This window comes from Lissotriton helveticus, chromosome 2_1 (genome assembly GCF_964261635.1).
Source record: "Lissotriton helveticus chromosome 2_1, aLisHel1.1, whole genome shotgun sequence".
In the NCBI taxonomy this organism is placed as follows: Eukaryota; Metazoa; Chordata; class Amphibia; order Caudata; family Salamandridae; genus Lissotriton; species Lissotriton helveticus.
Window position 1 is genome coordinate 1685713662 of NC_136059.1, and position 24777 is coordinate 1685738438.

At 45.4% G+C, this 24777-nt stretch overlaps 1 protein-coding gene across 3 annotated transcripts in view; it reads right to left on the reverse strand.

Moving 5' to 3' along the window:
• KIAA1958 (KIAA1958 ortholog) overlaps positions 1-24777 on the reverse strand; it is a 291070-nt gene that overhangs the window by 265588 nt on the left and 705 nt on the right. For all 3 annotated transcript variants that reach the window (XM_078676638.1, XM_078676639.1, XM_078676637.1), the window contains one exon: positions 1841-2025. The gene's annotated coding sequence lies outside the window, so the exon portion shown is untranslated. The remainder of the gene's footprint in view (positions 1-1840; positions 2026-24777) is intronic.

Below are 24777 nucleotides of genomic sequence, written 5' to 3' on the forward strand. Positions count from 1 at the left end.
CCACGGGGACTGGAGTTGGAATAGTAAATTAAACTATTCACTATACAGCGCCCCCCAAAAACCTGCGTTGTAACGGTACGCGTGGTAATACCACGCGTTGTACCGTCATACATCCATATTTTTTAGTTCATGCTTAAAACCTACTTTTAATAAATATATTACTAAAGCATGATGCGGTAGTTCACTGTCATTTACAAACTGCACATTTTCCATTAAAATTGACATTAACCTTCCCAATAATGCAGTTTTACTGATAAAACTATATATCATGTAAACAATCTGTGGAAATTAGGTTTCAGATAAAATATTGCACTTCACCAAATAAAATGATCTGATTTGTTTTTAGCTTATTCAGATCTTTTTGTTCATCACACAGGATTACAAAAAATATGCTTTAATAACTACTGAAATATATTTCAAATTGTTTGTACAGTTCACTTACAAGCTAGTTAAATATTGTGTTAGAACAAAAAATTGACATTCTACAGCCTTTCGTTGCACACTCTCTGCATAGCACGATTGTCAGACAGCTTACTCTACAAAAACTTCTAATGTTGCAGTCAGAGAAAGAAAAGTAATTTTAAGACATAAACGGACTTTTAACCTCTCTCTGAACGCAGAACAAATATGACAAGTGAAAAAAAAGATTTAAAGACATCTTTATTGCTCGTTCACTGTCTGAGTAAACCGAACATCTGTTACTTGTTAGCTCGCAACAGGCTAAAGGGCCTAAAACTAGCTCGCCCTGATAAAATATGACTCGCCATAGAAGGGGGCGCATAGATTTCTCGAGGCCTGTAGGACCTTTGATGATTTTCTCTTTTTCAGTCAACTTGTAGAGTGCACTACTTACCCGCGAGGGTCTCAAGGCGCTGGGGGGAGGGTGCAGCTACTGTTCGAAGAGCCAGGTCTTGAGGAGCCTTCTGAAGGTGAGGAGGTCTTGGGTCTCCCGCAGATTGGTAGGGAGGGTGTTCCAGGTCTTAGCGGCGAGGAAGGAAAAGGATCTGCCACCGGAGGTCGTTCGTTGGATGCGCAGGACGGCGGCGCGTGCGAGACTGGCGGAGCGGAGCTGGCTGGCGGGCGTGTAGAAGTTGAGTCTACTGTTAAGGTAGACTGGTCCGGTGTTGTGAAGCGCTTTGTGTGCGTGGGTGAGGAGCTTGAAGGTGATCCTCTTGTTGACGGGGAGCCAGTGCAGGTCTTTTAGGTGGGGGGTGATGTGTTTGAGCCGAGGGGTGTTGAGGATCAGGCGGACGGAGGTGTTTTGGATGCGTTGCCATCGTAGGTGTTTGGCCGGGATTCCTGCGTAGAGTGCGTTGCCGTAGTCCAGTCTGCTGCTGACGAGGGCTTGGGTCACTGTTCTTCTGGTTTCGGTCGGGATCCATTTGTAGATCTTGCGAAGCATGCGGAGGGTGTTGTTGCAATAAAAGCATATATTGTATAAACGTATACCAAGAAGGAACATTTCTTAACACCTTTAACACTTCCCAAAGCTCAATGGTTATTTTATACTTTTTCCTGGGGGTTAAGCTGCAAGGGCATTTTAGGGAAGCAGTATGCAATGAGCAATCTTTAAGCTCGTTGGTGCCATTAATACTGGTCGATAGGCGAAGACTTAAAGAAAGTTTTACAGAGAGATTCCCATTACCCGTGATCATCAACGCCCAATTCGCCCACAGAAAGCCGGTCTCTTGTGTTTTCACAACAGAATTAAGACATAAGTGCACAGTTTGCTAATAACAGCCTTCAAATAAACCCACATAGGAAAAACTGTACAAGCAGGCATCCCCAACCTTCAGAGCAGAATATTCTTGCATTCATTTTTAACATATAATTTTCTCACCTTATTAAATTATTTTTGTGAGCAAAGTGGATGCAGCTTTTCTCGGGGCATACTCGGCACCATCAGTGTTTAAGGTAGAGGTAGAAGAGAGAGTAGTTTTAGGAAAAGCTCAGTAGGAAGCCTTTTCAACCTTTGAGCTGGTGAAGCCATAATGACATCGATCCAGGATATTCCAAAGCAGATTCCTAACAATAAATGAATAAAAGACACAAAATAAGCACATCATAGTTACCAAACCACAACTGTCACCAGGCCTCATTACAACCCTACACAAAGATATTACCAATAACTGGAGAAAAGCATGCTCCCAGAAATGCTTAAATACATTCTGTCATCTGAAAATGAGCTAACTCCTGGAATGACTCTGAAATGTTTGTGCCTTCCATGGACTACTTCGAAACAAAAGCAGAACAGTGAACTTAACTGATCGATCTACATGATTTGTGAATCACAAGAAAGGTTTACATGCATGTGCTGTCAAAACCATGAGATTATTCCACGTGAAGAAAGACCTACAGGTGCAGCATCACAATATGAAATAGAATTTGGGGCATCCAATTCTATCTCTACTGCTACCAACTCGACCAAAAACACCTACCTAGGTCGCACAGTGAAGCAAGAACATTTGAACAGGAGAAAAAAATACCATAACATTATGTGACTCAGCAATTGATGACAATGGAGCTGCTGTCTCTTCACTTGAATAGCATATGCATAGATATGAGTTTCTAGAATGTCAGGGTCTTTCACATCAGTGCTTGTAGTGTAAATTGATATGCAAAGTACACGCCTATCAAAAGGTAGATTTGGTCAAAATGGTACATTCAGTTTTTGTGACTTAAGAAAATGTCCGGTGTGTCAAAGGTTGTACTCCCAGCTGCTCTGGATTCTGGCGACTGAATTCAGAAAGTGACACTAAAATGATGAACATACTCAAAAAGTGTTTCTTGGTGGCATTTGCCTGACGAGGTGAAATAATTATGTGTTATGAATGGAAAAGCCTTTCACAAAGGGAGTGTTGACGTTTCCTTTGCTTGTTATGTTGATTGCATTTTCCACTGAGCCAGCACTTTGTTATTTCCAATCCGAAGTTGCGGCCTACGAGTTCAATGATCGGGGCTGAATTAAGCTTGCCTTATAGACAAGCTTATCATATTTAAGTACTGGGCTACATGTTACTCCTGAGTTATAGTCTGGTTTCTACCTAGCGGTACTTCACCGCCAAAGCACACCAGGTCTGATGGTGCCAGGGTCTCACACAATACTATTAAGAGCGCTACTGAACTGATCATGATGGATAAAAGTGGGGTTTTCATTCTAGGCAACTCTGGTTAGGACAAGCTGAAGTCACAATGTCACAAGTTTCCCAAGCTAGAGAGATGGCATTTCATCCTAGAGTACACTTCAATATATTTAAGTTCAGAATAAAATATATTAGTCTCATACATGCAACACTGATACCATATTCTGCTCGAGGTCTAGAACAATAAAGCTTGCATCAAGATTAAGTATGCAACAAAAGTGAAATCCTGCTACAGAACTTCCTTTAAAGCAGTGTTGTCCCAAGTTATTCTGCTCCTTAAAACACGTTACATCAATGCAGTAGTGAGTGCATGAATGCGGGAAATAAAGAGCAGTTAAAGGCAAAACGGGCTACAGTAGCTTCATGATCTCATGGCGCCCACTTTCTTGCAGGTGAAAAGACATGCTAGTTTAGGATTGAAGCAAAGAATACAGCATTGTGCATTCAAGAGAAATACGTTTTCATGATATAACCAAATCATATGAGCTCCAGATACGTGTACTATAAAGAGGTAGCCTTATCTTAATTCTGATCCGGAGACAAAGAAGTCAAGAATAAGATCATTTTGCATTCTGATGCTACAAACAGAGGGTGTTTGAAAGAAGCTGACTAAAGCTCAAAGACTAAATTGCTAATGTAAGGAGAAAGAAAAAAAATAGTCAATCTCTAAAAACATCTGCGTCCTTAATTCGGGGTTGCCGTTATTAAAACAGGTTTAAAGCAATATCTAATAGCTTTTATAATTGTTTAACCAAATTTCTTAATGTGGCATACAACTACTCAACTGGAACACTTGCTTAACTTAACTGGTAGAAATATTATGTTTTAATATTTAAACAAAAAAAGAAAGAACCTTTCCTTTTTTTCTACACTTGTATTTTAACTTTCTATTACGTTATAATAGTAATAGTGATGCATATAACTTTGTATGGTCTTTTAGATTGTAATTCGTTTTTAAATAAATCTTACTGCACTGTGCTCTCTAGACGGAAGTTACATTTTTAGATATACCTTTACCCTTCGCAGTTTTAAAGGAGTTGTATGTTGATCTCCAAGCACGTTCTACTTAGTAATGCACAACATATTACAATATTTAAATGAAAATGAAATCTCAAAATTGAGCTTACAGCTCCAAGCATGCAGCATTCGTGGGTAAAATTGTATAATTGTAACAAAAAAGTTCTAAGAATAAATTATATTGGTTTGCCCATCTGTTGTTCCTAATCCCTACGAGGCTAAATTTAAGACTTCGTTTCCTGCATCACGTTCCCTACAACCGACCCTTTCGGGCCCCCTCTGGCATCTCACCTGTGTTTCTAGTACTTTGTGGAGGCCTCGGGGTGGAATAAAGTGGTATACAAATCACTAGCATAACATCAATTTTAAAATGTAACCAAGCTCCAACCATGCACTGCTAATGGTGCCATACAGAGAAATCAACACCAAGAACGCACAGCTTTATATCAGAAGCTGTCCCATAAATACAGAAAAATCTAGAACTCAAGAGTTTTAAAGTGGGCATCCTAAAGCTCTTACCCCTTATATATATCTAAGCAACACATATGACATTAATTAAGATAACTCAATGGCTAGCTTAGGGTCTCTCTGCGAGCAGCAACCAGTGAGAAACCATTGTTATAGTGGACAGAACGTGGTTTCACTTAACTCGTTCAGCTTATTTTTTGCGGTAAGGGGTTTTGTGTAACCATCAATATCTCTTATTAAATAAGGAAAAAGGACAAAGCCTTTGCTGTTCTTCGCAGAATGAGGTACTGGTACCCTGTTGTCCATGCAGACCTAAGGGTCAGACAGCATAGTATAGATCACAGTTCAAGGAGGCCGGAGGCAGTAGGCAAACCCCTCACTAAAAAGAGAGAACCTACCCATTCAACCTTAAATCAAAAGCTGGGCTAACTCCAGACAACTGACCTGACACCTACCGCACGATGAACAAAGCAGCTCAACTGCAGGCACTGCCAACAGAGCGAATAATACGTTACAAAAGAAAACCTTAATGATGAAGCAATTCTAAATGAACAGCTAAATTTGTACTTGGCACCGACTAACTCCCTTAGGCTTTGTGGCAGAGACAAGAATCTAACAGCTAAATCCAATTCACAAGCGGATAAAAATACTCACGCCCAATAGAATTGTTGTTTTTGCTTATCGCCACTGTTAATTGTCTGAAGTATTCCTGCAGGATGGGACAGTAGGTGCTTCAAGAGCATTGGGGCCGTTTGTAAACCACAAACACGATGGTTGGAAGTCCCTTAGCCCAAACACATACTCATGGTACCTCTCAGCACACCAAATTTACACAGAAAGGTTTGGAAGGCTGGGAGCAAAAAGTAACCCTAGTGCAAGATGGACTGAGGAAGTCAAAGGTTCAAGGGACACTTATGACAGTAATTTTTCCCACCAGGAGGGAGGTTTTGCAAAAATAATGAGACTCCATTTAGGACGCTGAAAGAAAAGGTTCAGCCCTTCCCTTCGAGAAGGCTACCTTTATGGCCCACATTCAAGTGGTGAAATAGGCCCTCCGAGATTACAGCACAGCTCTGGAACAATCAACCATCCCCACTACAAATCACCATAAAGTAGACTATCCCATTGTAAGCCTACTTTTTGATGTGATTCCACCTCGATCCAAAACTAAGTAATTCTGATTTTGTGGCTTGGGGTGAAAGAGCCAGACGTCATTGCAAGAGACGCATCGCCCCTCAAAACTTTTTTTTTTTTAAATGGATCGCTTTGCAGTTGACGCCGCCTTTCAAAAAAAACAAAACTTGCTTGGAACTGGCTCTGGCAGGTAAAAGTCATCATCCTTCACTGGCAAGATCTTTCATAATGCCCATTTGTACCACTCCTCATTAGCATAATCAGGGCCAGAGTCTGAAAAACGCGTATCCCAGTACCATCGCACAGAGTGCTCGTGGGATAGCAACAATTAATGCACAAATAATGGCGCAGTAACAAATTCCTTAATATTAGTTAACTGCCATCCAATTTGTTGATGGGGTCAAAGGGAGATTGTTGATGAGGTGAGAGAGCAACATTCTCCACCAAATCTGCTTTGAGCCATACTGCTGCTTCAAATTCATATCCATCTATCACATTTTAATCATTTTGTTTATCCCATTGCCCATGTAAGCCTCCACTCAAGAACTCCTTTGTTTATAAAACGAGACTATCTGAGGGCAGCAGTGTCTAATTCCTTTTGGTAACATTTAAAGTGCAAAGACAAATGTACATTCTGTGCAGGCCGGTCACTCAATTCAAATTAAATTCAAGGCTGGTCAGGGATATTGTATAGATGAAGGAAGACGTTTGTCATGGTTGTAGAATGCCATAAAGATTGAAATGTCACAGGGCCATGGAGCAGCTTCTCGGAGAAGCCAGTTCACGTGGCTCTCTGATATCCAAACACAATTATCTTCTCTTCCCCACCCCAAAAAGGCATCTTGAATATCACTTTAACCCTTGACCAATTTTTCCTCAGGGGTGTACCTTTTATAATAAGCAAGTCAAAGAAGGGCAACAAATAATTACAGTGGTGGATGAAAAAACATTCAGATAGGAGGCATACACTCACAAGTTATATGAGCTTACATAAAAATGTGCAAAGTCTGGAATACGAGCAAATGCTGCTACTATACACTTCTGGACTCAAAACAAGATTTATCTTCATGTTAACTCCAATATTTAGTCATTATGCTCTCTCTCATTAACAATTATTTAAACGCATTATTTCATGCAACAGGAGCACAAAATGGCTCTTAAGCAACCAACAAAATACATTGTGGATAACATTGTACATAGGACTGTTACTTCTCAACTCTGAGCTTTCTCCTCGAGTCCATATTTTCTTCAAATTAGCATGGAGAGGATCTTAATTGGCAGTCTCTCTGCTAATACGATGGCACTGGGTGTCATTCGTAAAGGAGGCCACCAAAATCCAAGTTTCACAACAAGTGAGTTTACAATAAATCACTTTATCTAGTTGAAGAACAAAGCCTGAATGACCTGCCTACGAAATTTATGGCCTGCCCATTCATGCCTATGCTGTGTTAGAATTGAACGAAGGAGTCACTTTCAGCAGAGGCAGCATTAAAGGAAAGGTCTCCTCCGACTTGAGACTTTTAACCTCATCAGACAATACTAGAGAAATTATATTAGGAGCCTATCACGCCGGAGTCATTTTGGAGGCAGTCACGAGTGATGGGTCCAATTCCCAGGCCTCAGGAACAGTCTGGTTTCCTGGCACTACTGGTGCCCACAAGCAAAGCACTACTGTTGGCAATCACTTGCTTTGCTGCATTTAACTGATTTACCCTTCCTCCATTCACACAAGCCCAATGCTGCTGTTGGTTGCTAACACAAACAGATTCTTACATTGCACGCTTCACCTCTTCAATCTATTGTAGCTCTTTGGTATCTCCAGCCCAATCTACCAGGAGAGGAGTTCTTGCATTCCTCTCCACAACTGGTAAGCTCTCCAGGGCAACCCTAGTCCTCTCTGTCACCTACCTGGATTCAGGCATCTGACTTTGTTGCTACCACTTCGCCAAGCTGCAACACCATTCTTGCACTGCCCATGCAAGGGGCAACCTCAGGTACACAATAAGTATCCTTGGCCACATATTCATACTATTTATGGGGATATACAAGCCATTCTGTATATGCAGCTCAGACCTAGGGGAGAGAATGGGAGCGGAGGTAGGACTCTGAAAGAGATGGATTGAATAAGGCCAATTTGGGACTAAAGATTCAAATAAAGGACGAGGAAGGTACCATGTCATTAAGAAAAGATTCCATAAATAGAGTTGGGTACGGTTATCTATAAAACAGACCTACAGGATATTGCAGCATGGAAAGGGAAATTTTGTGGCAGAAAAATGTAAACTGCTATTTTATTTTTTGAGGTGTTATTTTCTTGACGTCATTAGGTTTTACACATTTTCATCTTGGGATTTGAGGTAAAAGGTAGTGTAATATAACATGGTCTGGTGCAGCGTAACCTGCGTGAACACAAACCATACCATTTGTAACAGACAGATGGTAGTAGCAGGAGGATCGTAACGCTATTCTCGCAAACATTCAGAACAGTTACAACACAGGTAATACACTAAAGAGAAAGCGAGAGGAATTAAAAGACTGTTGTACACTCTCCATAAACAAACATGCAAGAAGTACAGCACTCCTGAAATAAACAGCCAACTCTCCTATAGAATTAGCAAACATATACATACTTATATAGGATAATAAACTCTCACCTACCTAGAGGGGTATGTTACATCAGTAGGTTTCAAATCTAGCATCAGAGGCATCCACAATACTACTGTTCACTGGATGTATAGCCTCCGAATTAAGCATTTCCTGGTTGTCCCTGACAAACCTGTATTAAAGTTGTGTGTAGGTGAGCTACTGATTTTTTAGTGGCGTCTCCCTGTCACAAGATTCAAAATACGAAAGTAAAGCAACATACCCTGCTTCTCTTTTCCGTCAACAAGTGTGTGATCTCGTACATTACCCCTACAGAATATTACACCTTCCTAAGGACTATAGGCTCTGTGTTGCATCCTAAATATTGAGAGACAGTCCCTAGTTTATAGGTCATGTTATGTAAGTGCATCCAATATATGATAGGGCAACAGCAGTACAAATCAATCAATCAAAGACATTTATAGAGCGCACTACTCACCCGTAGGGTCTCAAGGCGCTGGGGGGAGGGGGGTGCCGCTACTGCTCGAACAGCCATGTCTTCAGCTTCTTCCTGAAGGAGAGGTGGTCTTGGGTCAGGCGCAGGTCGGTCGGGAGGGAGTTCCAGGTCTTGGCGGCCAGGTAGGAGAAGGACCTTCCTCCTGTAGTCGCTCTTCGGATGCGGGGGACGGCGGCGAGGGCGTGGTTGGCTGATCGGAGGTGGCGTTTGGGAGCGTAGAAGTTGATTCGGTTGTTGAGGTAGCTCGGGCCTTGGTCGTGTAGAGCTTTGTGTGCGTGGGTGAGGAGGCGGAAGGTGATTCTTTTGTTGACGGGGAGCCAATGTAGGTCTCTCAGATGTCCGGAGATGTGGCTGGTTCGTGGGATGTCGAGGATGAGTCTGGCTGAGGCGTTCTGGATCCGCTGGAGTCTCTTCTGGAGCTTGGCAGTGGTACCGGCGTAGAGGGCGTTGCCGTAGTCCAGTCGGCTAGTGACGAGGGCCTGGGTGACGGTCTTCCTGGTCTCGGTGGGGATCCACCAGAAGATCTTCCGTAGCATGCGTAGGATGTTGAAGCACGCCGAGGAGACGTTGTTGACTTGTCTGGTCATGGAGAGGGAGGAGTCCAGGATGAAGCCCAGGTTTCGTGCGTGGTCTGTCGGTTTGGGTGCGGTGCCCAGGGCGGGGGGCCACCAGGAGTCGTCCCAGGCGGAGGGCGAGGAGCCCAGGATGAGGACCTCCGTCTTGTCCGAGTTCAGTTTCAGGCGGCTGGTCGTCATCCACTCGGCTACCTCTTTCATCCCTTCGTTCAGGTTGGCTCTGGCGGCGGCGGGGTCGTTGGTCAGGGAGAGGATCAGCTGGGTGTCGTCGGCGTAGGAGATTATGCTGAGGTTGTGTTGTCGTGCGATGGCCGCGAGGGGGCTCATGTAGACGTTGAAGAGGGTGGGGCTCAGCGAGGATCCTTGAGGGACGCCGCAGATGACTTCGGTGGCCTCTGACTTGTACGGTGGTAGGCGGACTCTCTGTGTTCTTCCGTCGAGGAAGGAGATGATCCATTCCATAGCCTTCTCCTGGATTCCGACGTTGCTGAGGCGCTGTACTAGGGTGCGGTGGCAGACAGTGTCGAATGCCGCGGAGAGGTCTAGGAGGATGAGGGCCGCTGTTTCTCCCTTGTCCATCAGGGCTCGGATGTCATCGGTGGCGGCGATGAGGGCGGTCTCGGTGCTGTGGTTGGCTCGGAAGCCAGACTGTGAGGGGTCGAGGGATCCATTCGTCTCAAGGAAGGCGGCCAGCTGCTTGTTGACGGTCTTCTCGATGACTTTGGCTGGAAACGGGAGGAGCGAGATGGGGCGGTAATTCTTGAGTTCGGTGGGGTCCGCTGTGGGTTTCTTGAGTAGAGCGCTGAGTTCGGCGTGCTTCCAGCTCTCAGGGAAGGTGGCGGTGTCGAAGGATGTGTTGATGATGTCTCGCAGGTGGGGTGCGATGACAGCGTCGGCCTTGTTGAAGACGTGGGGAGGGCAGGGGTCGGTCGGCGATCCGGAGTGGATGGAGTTCATCGTGCGGATGGTGTCTTCGGTGCTGATCGGAGTCCAGGCGTGGAGGGTGGTGGTGGGGGGTGGTTGTTCGGTCTTGGTGTGCGTTGGTTGGTTGTTGAAGCTGTTGTGTATGTCCGCGATCTTGTTGTGGAAGTATGAGGCGAGGGAGTTGCAGAGGTCTTGCGATGGGGTGATGTCGTTGTTTCCTGCGCTGGGGTTGGAAAGCTCTTTCACGATGTTGAAGAGTTCCTTGCAGTTGTGTGCGTTGTTGTCCAGCCGGTCCTTGAATGCAGTTTTCTTGGCGGCGCGGATCAGCTGGTGGTGCTTACGGGTGGCAAGCTTGAAGGTGGTCATGTTGTCCGGTGTTGGTTCCCTTCTCCAGACTTTCTCGAGGGCTCGGCAGTTCTTCTTGGAGCTCTTGAGTTCGTCGGTGAACCATGGGGCTTTCTTGCTGCCGGGTCTGTTGGGCGGGCTCCTCAGCGGGGCGAGTTCGTCTGCGCAGTTGCTGATCCACTTTGTGAGGTTGACGGCGGCCTGGCTGGGGTTCGCTGAGCTGGCAGGCGGGTGCTGGCTCAGTGAGGTGGCGAGCTGGTCGGCTGTGATCTTGTTCCAGCTTCTGCGGGCAGCCTGTTGCTGGTAGTGGTGGGTCGTCGTTCTTTTGAAGGTGAAGTGGACGCAGCTGTGGTCCGTCCATTGAAGCTCTGTGGCGTGGCTGAAGGCGATGTCTGTGCTGGATGAGAAGACTGCGTCGAGTGTGTGTCCGGCGAGGTGGGTGGGGGTGGACACCAGTTGCTTGAGTCCAAGATTGGCGAGGTTGTCGAGCAGGGTGCTGGTGTTGCGGTCGTTGTTGTTCTCCAGGTGGAAGTTGAGGTCCCCCAGGAGGATGTAGTCAGCGGAGGGGAGGGCATGCGGGCTGACGAAGTCGGCGATGTCCTCGCTGAATTGGGTGCGTGGTCCCGGAGGTCGGTAGATCAGGGTGCCTCTGAGGGTGGTCTTCGGGTCGGTGTGGATCTGGAAATGCAGGTGTTCGGCGGTGGTCAGGGTGTTGTCGGTGCTGGTCGTGAGACGGATGGTGTTCCTGTGGATGATGGCGATGCCTCCTCCCATCTGGTTGGCGGTGCAATCCCTCCGGGTGATCTTGTAGCCCTCTAGGATGGCGATGGCGATGTCGGGAGCTGAAGAGGCGTTCATCCAGGTCTCCGTGAGGAAGGCAACGTCAGGAGCTGTGGTGTCGAGGAGGTTCCAGAGTTCGATGGCGTGTCTGTGGACGGAGCGGGTGTTGAGCAGGATGCACTTGAGGTGGTTACTGCTGGTGTTCGGCTTGGCTGGTGCTGGTGCGAGGCAGGTCCGGATGCAGGAGAACTTGCAGGCGTGGCAGCTGAAGGGTCCGTGGGTGTGCTTCGGAGTGGCTCGGTAGCATCCTGGGAGTCGGCCGGTGTTGAGAGCGATGAGGGTGGCGGCGGTGTACGTCAGGCGGGTCGTTCGGGGTCTTCGTGGGCCAGGGGTCCTGGCGCTGGGCGCGGTCCGGTCGCGGACGGGCGCAGACGGGCTTACCTTTGGCGCGCCTTCGGCGCACAATCGGCGCGCCCGCTGGCGTGAACGCTGCGCGTTCGCACGGTCGCCATATAAGGCCAAGTGCGCGGGTGGGCGGAGCAGCTGGGAGGCGGGAGCGGGGAGGGTACAGAAGGGAAAAAGGGGCGGGGTTAGCGGCGGTGGCGGGAAGCGGGGCGGGAGAGCGGGGACGGCGAGACAGCGGCCAAACAGGAAGGAAAACCACAATTACGGGCACAGATTCAAATAAAAAACAGGCACAAAGGAAGGAAAAGACAAAACAAATGAAAAAACAGTCGGGAGAAACCGGCAGGCTCTCACGGACCACGCCGCTCGAAGGAGGGGGCGTGGTCAGCGGCAGCGAGGCAGGCAGCGAGGCTAGGGGGCACACGCAGCAGCTGGTGGCCGTGCGGCGCGGGGGTGTCCTACAAGTAGGTCACACTCACCTGCGTTGCACGGTCGCCATATAAGGCCAAGTGCGCGGGTGGGCGGAGCAGCTGGGAGGCGGGAGCGGGGAGGGTACAGAAGGGAAAAAGGGGCGGGGTTAGCGGCGGTGGCGGGAAGCGGGGAGGGAGAGCGGGGACGGCGAGACAGCGGCCAAACAGGAAGGAAAACCACAATTACGGGCACAGATTCAAATAAAAACAGGCACAAAGGAAGGAAAAGACAAAACAAATGAAAAAACAGTCGGGAGAAACCGGCAGGCTCTCACGGACCACGCCGCTCGAAGGAGGGGGCGTGGTCAGCGGCAGCGAGGCAGGCAGCGAGGCTAGGGGGCACACGCAGCAGCTGGTGGCCGTGCGGCGCGGGGGTGTCCTACAAGTAGGTCACACTCACCTGCGTCGCACGGTCGCCATATAAGGCATTTGTGCCTCCCTCCTTTACAGGACCTGGTACAGCTAGATTTTGAACACTGCGGGCTTTGCTCAGGACACATACAAACTAGGCAGCAGCAGTGCAAGCTTTCTTCCTCACAGAACAGATGCAGCAGGGCAGTAGAAAACCAAAATTCCCGCTCTCGCAGAAGGCTGAAATTGCAATCTTCAGTTTCCCACATAAGAGATGCAGCAGGACAGACAAGCACAGACTTTATTTGCACATAGAACATGTGCAGTTAAGGCAAGAGTGCCATATAGGTTACCGACAGATTTCTGGAGAGTTTTAACAACACTTACTGGTAGTAATGTAAGGGAAGCGCACCTCAAGCACATATAAATCAGATTGGGTCATAAAGTATAATATTCAAAGTCAGTAAATCTCAAAGTATCATTTTGGAGTTGGTGCCACTCAGGATAAATATGCGCCCTACTACCTAGATGCTAAAGTCCACAGGTCCTGCCAAAGCATTTATCGTGAGGCACAATATTTTTGTACAGATATCCCGGCACTCAAAAGTAACTTTTCTTATCTATATTTGATCAAAGCAAAATACTTTGTATATTCTCCAAATATCACTGGCAGTAAACAAGTTTAGGTTCTCAAAATGGAATAATGTTTAATTCAAAGCTATATTTCAAACATCACAATTCCAAAGATTTCCTCATTGGGGGACACTTGTCCTTCCTTGGTCCATGTTTCTGAAATCTTTCGAAACTGTATGTTTGAAATCTTTGGAATTGCGATGTTTTAAATATAGCTTTGAATTAAACATCATTCAATTTCGAGAACCTAAACTTGTTTACTGCTAGTGATATTTGGAGAATATACAAAGTATTTTGCTTTGATCGAATATAGATAAGAAAAGTTACTTTTGAGTGCCGGGATATCTGTACAAAAAGATTTCTGGAGAGGCTGCTTAACTCCTGAAAGGAATGTACAGATGGAGGAGTGGGTGAGTGAGTGTTAGTTTTGACACCATTCTCACTTAGGTGATAATTAACATCAGCCTCCTGAATACCCTGCTGCTGTTACTCAGAGACCTGCTGTTTATGTTGATTTTTTGGGTTTTCCACATACTCAGAATCACCCGTAATCTAGCAGCTCATTGTTATTTTCAGCAGCCCTGCCTCAGCCTAAGTAACTGTGCCCCAGAGAGGGAAATGGACGCCAAGCTCTTCTAAAAGGTTGAGAATGCGCGTGCAGCAGGCGGAGTGCAATCCCAGCCTACATGTCGCGCCTGTTCAGTTTTGCCGCCATTGGTATTGGTGCCTCAAACAGCCGGCCTTATTCAACAAGGCTAGAGTGATACAGGAAGCACATCCAGTGGGACTCAAAGCAACCCTTACTTCCTATGGAGGGTGTGGCACTTCAGCCCAAGGATGACAACAAGCTATGGTGTTTTCTTTCAATGAAACTTCTAAGACAGTACTTTTGGTTTTTCAGTCTTACAATTAGTGCTATTATTAGTGAGTCACGGCTGCAGTAAATTCTGAGCAGTACAGGTACAGATGAGCCAGTGCCTAATGCCAGGTCTTGGGAGTCTTGCAGAAATACACCTGGGAGATCAAAGCCATTTACCATGACTTTTAAACCTGCAGTGTTAGTGATTGCTCAAATACCAAGGACAGCCTCCCACACTGTAGATTCACATGAATATTTTGAAATTGTGCAGGCACCAGGACACACCAGGAATTTTTAGCCATTTGCAAGAAACACAGAAGCTTTAAAGCCAAATTTAAATGGATTAGGAACACTGATGGATGTTTATCTGCAAGCTCGGTTTATCAGAGCTCGGAGTCCGATATATATACACTGCACCGATTAAAACAAGTATTAGATAAACCAGTAGGTCTCTAGTTTGGTTTCTATTTACCAATGCCTTTTGGTGATGCGGTACAACATCTGCAAGATACTGTGCAGCATAGACAAAATAAAAATGTTAAAAGCAGAGGCCACCTGATTTCGTAAGAGCATGCATGCATGATGACCTGTGCAGGCGCCTGCGTCATAGATCGGTAAATAAAAGGAATTTTTAAGAAGGTTGAAAGCCCTTTCATAAGGTGGAGGCATCCGCTGCAATTTGCTGACTGATCCTTCCCAGTAAAAGACATTAATATTTAAAAAAAATAAAAAAAACTTGGGGGAGAGTGTAAATGGACGGGTGCGTTGCAGGAGCAACAAGCAGTTGGTCGGGGAGAGAGCACCAAATCGGAGCAACACAATGGGTGCGGGATGAGAAGCACACAAGCAAGAAAGCAATAGAGAGAGCGAGGGGAGTTTGGAAGGGGACAAGAGAGTGCTTGCACTATGAGGGAGACTACAATACAGAGTGTGTGGGTGGCGGATTTTTGGAGGAGGGAGAATATGAGAGAGAGTGCTGGAAAAAACATGCAATCTCATGGGCTAGAGCTGTAAAGGAGTCTCTAGAGCAGTTCACTGCAAGCACTTGACTATACGTTGAATGATAAACCCAAACAGCCAACATCATTAGCTGAGAAATTAATATTCAACCGGGCTGAGCCAAGAAGTGGTTGACAAAGTCTCAAGCCAAAGGCTATAAAATGCTGATCCAAGAAAGTTCGAGACTGAAACGCGTGGACCCAAAGACCTCTCTATGTGTATTGTTTGAAGTAAGTCTGTCTGACAGCTGCCCTGTCAAAACCCAGACCCCCAAAAACTGAGTGTCTGTGAAAAGTGAATGGTTGGGTCCATAGACCTCTTCGAAGGTTCACATACCTGTGAAATATGACTATTAAAGACTAAAAAAGTTGTCGCAGCTGCCATTAAATAGAGAAGCTCATAAGGTTTGAATTGGTTAAGAATGTCCATCTCTCTTTTTAGGTGTAGCTTGACAGTGCATCTGTCTGCAAGCCCTATTGTTACCAATTCTTTAAAATATACCTAGAGTAAACCTTGGATCCACCCAGAGGAGTATTTTGTGGGTCTCTCACCTCAAAAAATTGGTCGTTGGGTGTATCATTCTACCACTTATGGGGTGTTTGCATTGCATTCAATTGAGACTATTTAAAATCTCAAAAGTACACCGAATCATTGTATAAGAAAGTATTCATCTCATACATGTATTGTGTATAGAGTTGTCACCTGGCAGTTATTCTACCGGTACCACCAGTATTTTAATGACCGGCCAATAGAAAAATAAGCATAGTCACCTAAAGCAGGTATTTTTTAGCCATGGTATGTACATACTTCAAACAGCAAATATAAATAGTAAACACTTTTAAATGTGTTTTAGAACTGAGTTAGCGACATTTGACTAATAATAAAAATAAACCAAGGCAGAAAAGTCATGTTACAAATAAATACATTCAATTTTTCTTAAAGTCTTATTTAGAATCATGCCGGGCCTTTGCAGACTTTTAAAACAGTAAACGCTGGTGGTTTTCTCTTTGAAAGGTGGCAGCCCTAATTGTATACAGGAAGCAATCCTTCTTTTTTGTTTTGTTTAATTTTCTACTGCAGAAGACAACACATGCAGCCGCAGTGCAATCTTTCTTCACGCATACGCCACTAGTAACACATAAACGCACACCCACACAGAGCACAAACTCCAACGGAAGCTTCCTTTACAATAGTATAATGTTGTAATGGAGGAGAGAAACAAAACAGCCAGAGTTTGGAAAGTGATATATAAAGCTAAAATTGGTTCCGTTGGGTAAGCGCTGCAAATATATTTTAGAACTTAGAAATTCCTCTACAAGAACAATAAACATCAAATGTGAACATTCATAATAATTAACAAAAGTAGATAACACACACCTACAACAATTTACCAAAAATATATGAATTTATTTTTAAATTGAATTTAACATTAAATTCATTTATTTTTGGAAAGTTGTGGTAGGTGTGCGTTATCTAGTTTTGTTAATTATTATGAATGTTCACATTTGATGTTTATTGTTCTTGTAAAGGAATTTCTAGGGTCTAAAATGTACTTTTCAGCGCTTACCCAACGGTACCAATTGTAGCTTTATATATCAATAACCAGGTTCCAAGGGAAACATGGGGACCCCATTGTTCTTAATGGTAGAGCTTGGAAAGTGGCACAGTATGTTGTCGTGTCTGGCTTGCTAATAATGACAGACACGTGGGTAGCTATTCACAAGCTTTATTTTACACTTCTTATCAGGTCCCTGTCCCTACTCTAACTGTCCCTGGTTCCTGTTCTCCGGCTCCTCCTGTTCCTGCTCCTCCCTCTGACTCCACCCCCCAACCACTAGACTACATCCCACAATACTACATCTCCCCCTTTCTTAACAAAATGAGCTTAATGTCCTCAGTGTTCGTAGTTCTTCAATCCACCACACGGGTCGGCGGACAGCCTGTTCTTCAAGCCTCAGTAGTGTTGAATCCGCGGTGGGCTTGACTTTGGTCAATCTTTCGGTTGTCTTAGTCGGGGCATTCTTGATCACGTTGTGTGTGAACTGTCTGCTCTCACATTTCGCAGTCAGCATGTCTCCTTCCAGTGGTGTAGCTACTGTTAGGTCAGATGCTCGATCTCTGTCATGAGTGAATAATGTTCTGGTCCTCTTCCGAGTACCCGCATCTGCTTTTACTTCCGTTTGTCTTGCCCTGTTGAGGGCAACACTGTCCTCCAATTCAGGGTCATGCATATCAGACAGTATGGTGCTATCTGATGAGACTGTCTTGGCTTGATTCGATGATTCATTCACAGCCTCGGGTTGTCTGGCAGACTCGTGAGCCGTCTGTGCATAGGCATGTTTCTCTCTCATCTGATGATCACTCTCTACTGACGCGTCCGGTTTTCCTTGCGGAGTGACTGGCTGGCCCTTTCCCGTCCGGTGACCAGGGTCCACTGTCTCTGTTTTCCCTCTGTAGGTCCTTTGAGTCAGCCTCGCGGACCCCTTCAGGGGTGACGGTGTCTGATCTGTGTCCAGATATACTTGTGACTGACATGACGGGTTGCCTTGTGGCATGACTGAGTGGTCAGAGTCCTTGGTGTGTGACGTGTTGCTCTTGATGTGAAGGGTGTCTTTTGGTTCCATGGTGCGTTTGAGTGGTTGACGCCATGACTGTTGTTGGGACCATGACTCGGTCAATTCTCGGGATTGAACAGATGAGCACTCTGGGTCAGAGAAGTCTCTTGTCGACTTCCAGGATCGGACAGACGTGCTCTCTGAACCAGAGGAGTTCCTGGCCATAAACGTGTTTTCTAGGTCAGAGAAGTCTTTTGTCGACTTCCAGGATCGAACGGACGCGCTCTCTGAATCAGAGGAGATCCTGGCCATACTCCTTTTGAAGCGTTCCTTTGAGGGTGTATCGGGTGCTGGATGTCTGAAATAAGTGGGCCGTGACGCGTTGTTCGGTGACTCAGGGTTGTCTTTAAAACGATTCTCCGGGCGCCTTCGTCGACTTGTCTTTGGCATTGTTTCATCCGAGAAGTTGTTCAGCAACCACGTGCTGGTTCTTTGTGTTTGCTCTTGAGATTTTCCATCTTTGCCTTTCTCACATGTCAACGACGTCTTCTCAGTTTCTTCGTTGTCCCCGGTGTCATTGATGCGTTGGTCTTTTCCTGTTCGTTGTTGGGGAGGGTCGGTTCGTCTTATGCGACCTATTTCTTCTTCACACTTACTTGGTGCTCGGATACCCATGATGTGGGTGTGATGTGTTCTCCTACTGGATGATGTTCCTTCAGACTCATCTTCACAACTTGACGAAGAGTGTTCCTGCGCCGACTTCCAGTTTTGACCATTTTGAGCTTTCCTTCTATAGTTTGTCTTCCTTACTCTCTTGTTGTGTAAGTTGCCATCTTGTCCAGGGGTGCGATCTGTCCCACTGGACGCTCCCCCCTTGTCAGACTTTGAATGACATCCTGAGGGTGAAGAACTCCTTGAGGTTGTCCTTTGACTGATTGACGCGGAGTATAGGGCTCCCTCCTCGTCAGACTTTGAATGACATCCTGAGGGTGAAGAACTTCTTGAGGTTGTCCTTTGACGGATTGACTCGGAGTATTTCTTGTCACTGTGTCTCTCCCGTTGGCCAGACTTTGGATGATACCCTGAGAGTGAAGAACTCCTTGAGGTTGTCCTTTGACTGATTGACTCAGAGTACTCCTTGTCATTGTGTCTTTCCCGTTGCCTTTTCATTGGTCTGCCTTCCCTCTCTCTATTTTTTGTTTTGTCTGTTTTCCGAGTTTCATCTGTCCGGGCGACTTGATAATTTGCCTTCAGATTCGGGTCCCTTGATTTGTCTCTTGCCTTGACGTGCATTCCAATTTCAGCCTTCCTGATTATTTCTTCTAGCGACCACTGTCCTCGCAAGATCTTGAGCTTTGTGTCGGGGTTTGCGCAGCCTTCAATTATCCGGAGTCGAACTGCGTCCTCATCCGTAAAGGTGTTGAAGTGGCAGCCTTGTACCAGGTTTTTCAACCGATTGATGAAAGTAGGCAGTGGTTCACCTGGTTCCTGCCGAGCTGTGTTGAAAGCGATGCGCTCTCGATCCACTTCCGCTTGTGCGGAGAGGCGGGCACATAGCTTCTCTTGGAGTCTTTTATAGATGTCTGTGTCTTCCTCGGAAAATGTTTTGATTGGGCATCGGCCCTCTGGGCCCACCAAATGGAGGAGCAGCATTAGACATTTTCTCTCTCTTTGTTCACCATTGGCGTCCAGGAAAATCACTCAATGTGGCCAGCCATTGGTTTCGTTTGAGACACAGACTCCAGGTGTCCGTCGGCACCCCTGGGGGTGGTGCTTCAAAGCAGGGATCGAACCTTTGTGTTATTTCTTCCCCCGCCATAAGAGGAGGATTTTGATGGATCATATTCGCAGGGCGCGGGCTATTCACTCGCCTTCGTGGTTGATCTTCTGTAGTCGAAACCTGCGGTCTGGTCATGTGTTGGGACGTTGGCAATGCTTGTTTGGCCTTCGCTCGCACTCGTTTGGTGTTCGCTAATGCTTGATTGATCTGCGTGTATCAATGCTTGTGTCTCTTTGCATGGATCAATGCTTGTTTCTTTGCACGTACCAATGCTTGTTGATTCGCATGTATCAATGCTTGTCTTATTTGCATGTACCAGTGCTTGTTTACTCTTAGCTGATACCTGTCTTTGCATGCACCAATGCTTGTTGACTTCCTTTTACCAATGTTTGTTTACTTGTACCAGTGCTTGTTTACTCTTGTGTTTGTTGTGTTGCTGTGGCTTTACTGTTGCCTTTACATGTCTCTTGCATTTGCTAATGCTTGTTAGGTTGTTGTTGCTTTATACCTGTCAATGCTTGTTTCTTTTGGTTTGCCAAGCTTATTTGCACACCTTGCTTGCCTGACTCAGCAATGGCCGCTCCCCTTCCTTACATAGGGGATGTCTGTGGCTGCCTGACCCAAAGATGGCCGCCGCTATGAAATCTCGGCTCTCACGAGACTTGGCTATCTCTTTACTATTTCAGTCGCTCCACTCCACTCACCGAGTGCAGGGGCCTCTCCCCGAATGCAGAGGCTGTCGCCGCCTCCACCACAGCAGCGAACGGCACAGGCACGACCGGGGTGAGCTCCCGACGCCGCGTCCTCCGTCCCCTCCAAGGCTCACGCTTCAGGGGTGAGCTTTAAATTCTTTTGTTTTGGCGCGCGATCGCGCTAGCTGCGTTCTTCACAGCACTCACTCGCAGCCACTCCTTAGGCAGCAGGGTGACTTCAGCAGTGCCTCTCAGGCTCCTGGTCACCACACCTCTCCCGGTGGGCTCAGGGCAATCTCCCGATCTCACTTCGCAGTGCGCCTGCGATGTCTCACGCATCGGGGTGAGCTCTTCCTTCTTTTCGGCGCGAACAGCACTCCTGCTTCTGGGCACGTCCACGGGGCTTCCGCAGGGCCCCAGGCATATTCTGGTCACCAGTACTATCAGTCAGAATCGGGGTGGGCTCCCGACTTCTCCTCTTCACCGACGGGCCAACTTGCACACATCGGGGTTGAGTGTCACTTTGGCGCTGGCGAGTGCTCCGCTTCAAATGCTCTCAGCGTTCACCAGTGCTCCTCTGCTGGGCTCTACACATCTGAAGGATCACAGGGCAGGTGCGATCACTACTGGCCTCTCGATCTGGGCGCTGGGCTCGTTTCCGACACTCGAGTCACAGCAGCTGTATCTTCTTGCACGCTGCAGGGGACAGGACGTCTTCCTTAGGGTTCTGTGGGTGGCAGGCTCCACCATCCCATCCTCGTCGCCAGTTGTCGTGTCTGGCTTGCTAATAATGACAGACACGTGGGTAGCTATTCACAAGCTTTATTTTACACTTCTTATCAGGTCCCTGTCCCTACTCTAACTGTCCCTGGTTCCTGTTCTCCGGCTCCTCCTGTTCCTGCTCCTCCCTCTGACTCCACCCCCCAACCACTAGACTACATCCCACAATACTACATCTGTGAAGCCATTTCAGCAGCTCTTAAGAACAAACTGTGGCTGCTTACATGGGATCCACCAAGCACATGCAGGTTTCAGAAATACTGTGCCCAGACGCACACCTGCCAATTCTGATGGCTGAAGAGTTCATTTACGGACAGCAGTACCTGCGCTGCATTTCCCCTGCACAGAGCTAACCTTGGCCGCTGGTATTTTCAGGCCATTATAGGCAAATACCTACAAATGGAAGCAAAATGATGCCACACTGGCACATACACACTTGCATTGCATGCTTGCTGCTAAAGACCAAATGATGAAACATAGTTTAGCTTGGAACAATAAAAATCCGGGTCATCTCCGGACACTCTGTTTTGGCAAAGCCTAAATGGTTTGACTTTTATGTGCTCTTGCATGCAAGTAGCATTAGTGTATGCCTAGGTTTGCATATGTTTGCATTATATTACAGCCAGCCCCACTGGACAAGGCCATGTGTGTTGTGGGCCAAACAGCACTTCGATATGCAATGGTCATGGCAAAGGGTCTTGTATTTTTACCGTAAAACCATAAGCTGACTGCTATTAACTGTGCTCCCAATGACACTGCCTTCAAGTGATAGCTTCCTTTATAATCTACTCCCTACTGCATTTATTGTCTTACCAAACAATGTAATCATATTGTAGTTTCTGAGATTGAGAATTCACTGAACCCCCACTCCCCCCTAGCTTCCTGGACTCATAAAAACATTTTAGGAACACAATAACTAAAAAGACAAGAAAGTAATTATCTAAGGTGATAATTAATACTTAAGTGCTATCGTTCGAGTGAGAAAGAGAGAGAGAGGAAGAGAAAGAGCGAGAGATTGATTCTACGATTGGGTGACTGAATCGAAACTGCAAAGGATTATGTCGACAGTAATTGTGTAAAAGTAATTGCGCAAAGGTAATTGTGCATTCATTTGTTTACATATATGTTATTTTTTAAATCCATCTCACACTGAAGATATGATGCATAGGTTTGTTTTGTACGGCGATTAAGTGTTATCCTGGTGCCTTAAATTGTGGTTATATTACACTATATTTTCGTTTTTGTATAGTTTGTTGTGTTACACTTCTTCCTCTAGTAATGAGTGATTTCAACATGGTGTCAACAGGTGCAATATCATTAGTGATATTTATAATCTAGAGACATATTCCTTACCTCTTATGAATATAACAGTCAGAGACGTTATAAAGAGTGCATGGTGGGTTCAGGAGTTAAAGTTATGTTACAGCCTGAACTAATGCAGTTCCCATAGTTTCAGATTTGCTTTGTAACCACTATAGTCCCAGTTAACGTTAATGACATTTAACTACAGTTTGTGTTATATACCACTAAACATAGTGCTAATTGAAAGGTGTGTTTTTTTTACTCAGAAGAGAAAGTGACTTAAACAAATGAATTTCCTCTATTCAATTTCAGTTATGGCATTATAGGCAAACACCTTAAACCTTAAATTAAAAAATAAAACACTTCTGGTGAACTGTGCAACTGCACTAACCTTGACCCTACATAATGCCTGCCACATGTAACAACACAAAAGAAATCTTAGAAGGTGTTGCATGTCCCTATTACTAAGAAAGCACTGAGCTCATCCTGGAGTCCACTTCTGCAGTGGCCAGAAGGCCGATCTAAAGGCAGAGCTTGGCCTTGGGGCAGGGCATCTGTTAATGTCTCTTTCACTAGATTTGTGCCTAAGATGCAATGGGCGCAAAAGCAGAGCCCTATATCTTCATACTGCGTTCAGGGGTCCTACGCTAAATACCCACCAGAAAGCACATTCAACAATGTTCAGCGATCGTTAGGTGCAGTGCCAGGGAATCTATCTGAGGACCTTAAAGCAAGATTCCCTACCTCCTAAGAAGGCACTAGAAAAGTCAATAACTTCTCAGGGTAGGCCATACAATGAAGTCCAATGTGCAACAGCCCTTCCCGCATTGCTCAATTCACTCGTCCTTTCACTATGCCCTATGCATGTTGAGCACCACAAAGCCTTTCTTTCGGACAGATCCACTGCAGAGTTGTCCATCCATCATGACGGTTTCATTGAGGTTATCAATTATGTAATTTGTGATGGCATATCTAACATAAAAAGCAGTGCATTTTGAAGAGAGCTGTGGCAGTGTTGCACAACCTAAGTGATGAATTTCAGTGAGTTTTTCATTTCTAACGTTCCTTACCCTGAGGGTTTTTAGCACAATTTGTATATTTTCTACATAGTAAACATTACTTTCTCTAGTGAGCAATGAATCATAACTTTCATTGAACAAAGTTTTTTCATAATTTTTGTTGTTTTACTAAATACAACAATATACTTTAAAAAGCCCCCAGGACAAATGTGTGTTTGACGATCTGGGCACAAGGTGGAGCTTCTGCACACAAAACACACCAACACGCTGTACTGTGGGAACATGAGGTATAGGTTTTTTTATTAGCATTTCAAAGAATCATATAACTATAAAGAGCAGGTGGAACTTGGGGGAGCAGGGGGAGGTAAAGGGGGGGGGACAAAGAGAAGTACACAGATGATATTTAGGAAAACATGAGGTATAGTTGGGAGTAGCCTCACAAATCCAAAGACCGTTTTTCTTTTTGGACCAGCAGAAAAAAAGCACCAATACATTTTTCTCCTACTTGTTGCAATGTTGTCTGGTTGACTTCTATAGTATGTCTTGTAGTAGTTTGTTATAATGAAACAAACTGAATAGCCTAGTGTATGTAGTCTGCAGGTTAATAGGCCTCTAATAATCTTTAATTAATCTATCTCTATTCATACACTAAAGGTCAACAGAACAAAGTTAGCACAACTAAAAAGGAAGCACGTATTTCTTACTTATTACCTATTTCACTCTAACCTGGGTGGAATGCTAATGACCGCAAAGCGCTTCAACACCATAATCACGACGAAATGTTGCCTAAAACCACACATGAACACTCTGAAGATTAAGTAATAGTATTTCCATCATCTGAAACCAAGAAGAAAAGAATAGTCAAGAAAACGGACTTGTTGGATAGCGAGAACTATAAAATAAAAATGCGGTATTGCAAAAACAACTTTTCCAATTTGACCATAGCAACTTGCAAATTTAGTGTCACTTTTAAATGTTATTAAGAAACAGAAATACAACCAGAAACTTGATATACATCGCATTTACTTGCTGTCTACTTTAGCTTGAATAAAGTGACTTCTTTCACTTTTCACAGCTCATGGAACTCAGCGCGAGTTTGCCGTTTGTTACAATTAAAGAGGACTCCTTGCTTCAAAATAAGAAGACAAAATTGCGCTCCTTAAATCCACGAACGAGCATTGCCGAACATCGGAAAATGGCCAGTGAGCTACGTATAAGTCACCTTTACAACTGACAATGTAATTGCTTAAGAATACAGTGTTGCATAAATAAATAATAAGAAACATAAACTCGTCTGATCGCCAGACATCCTTTGAGTCTAATGCAATAATATACTTGAACCTAGGAACGGATGGAGACAAAAACATGACTAAAATCAGCTGTTAGCTGCACAGTGCACTTCTCTTCTGTAGTGTACGTTCTCTTAACTTCACGTTTGCCACAGTG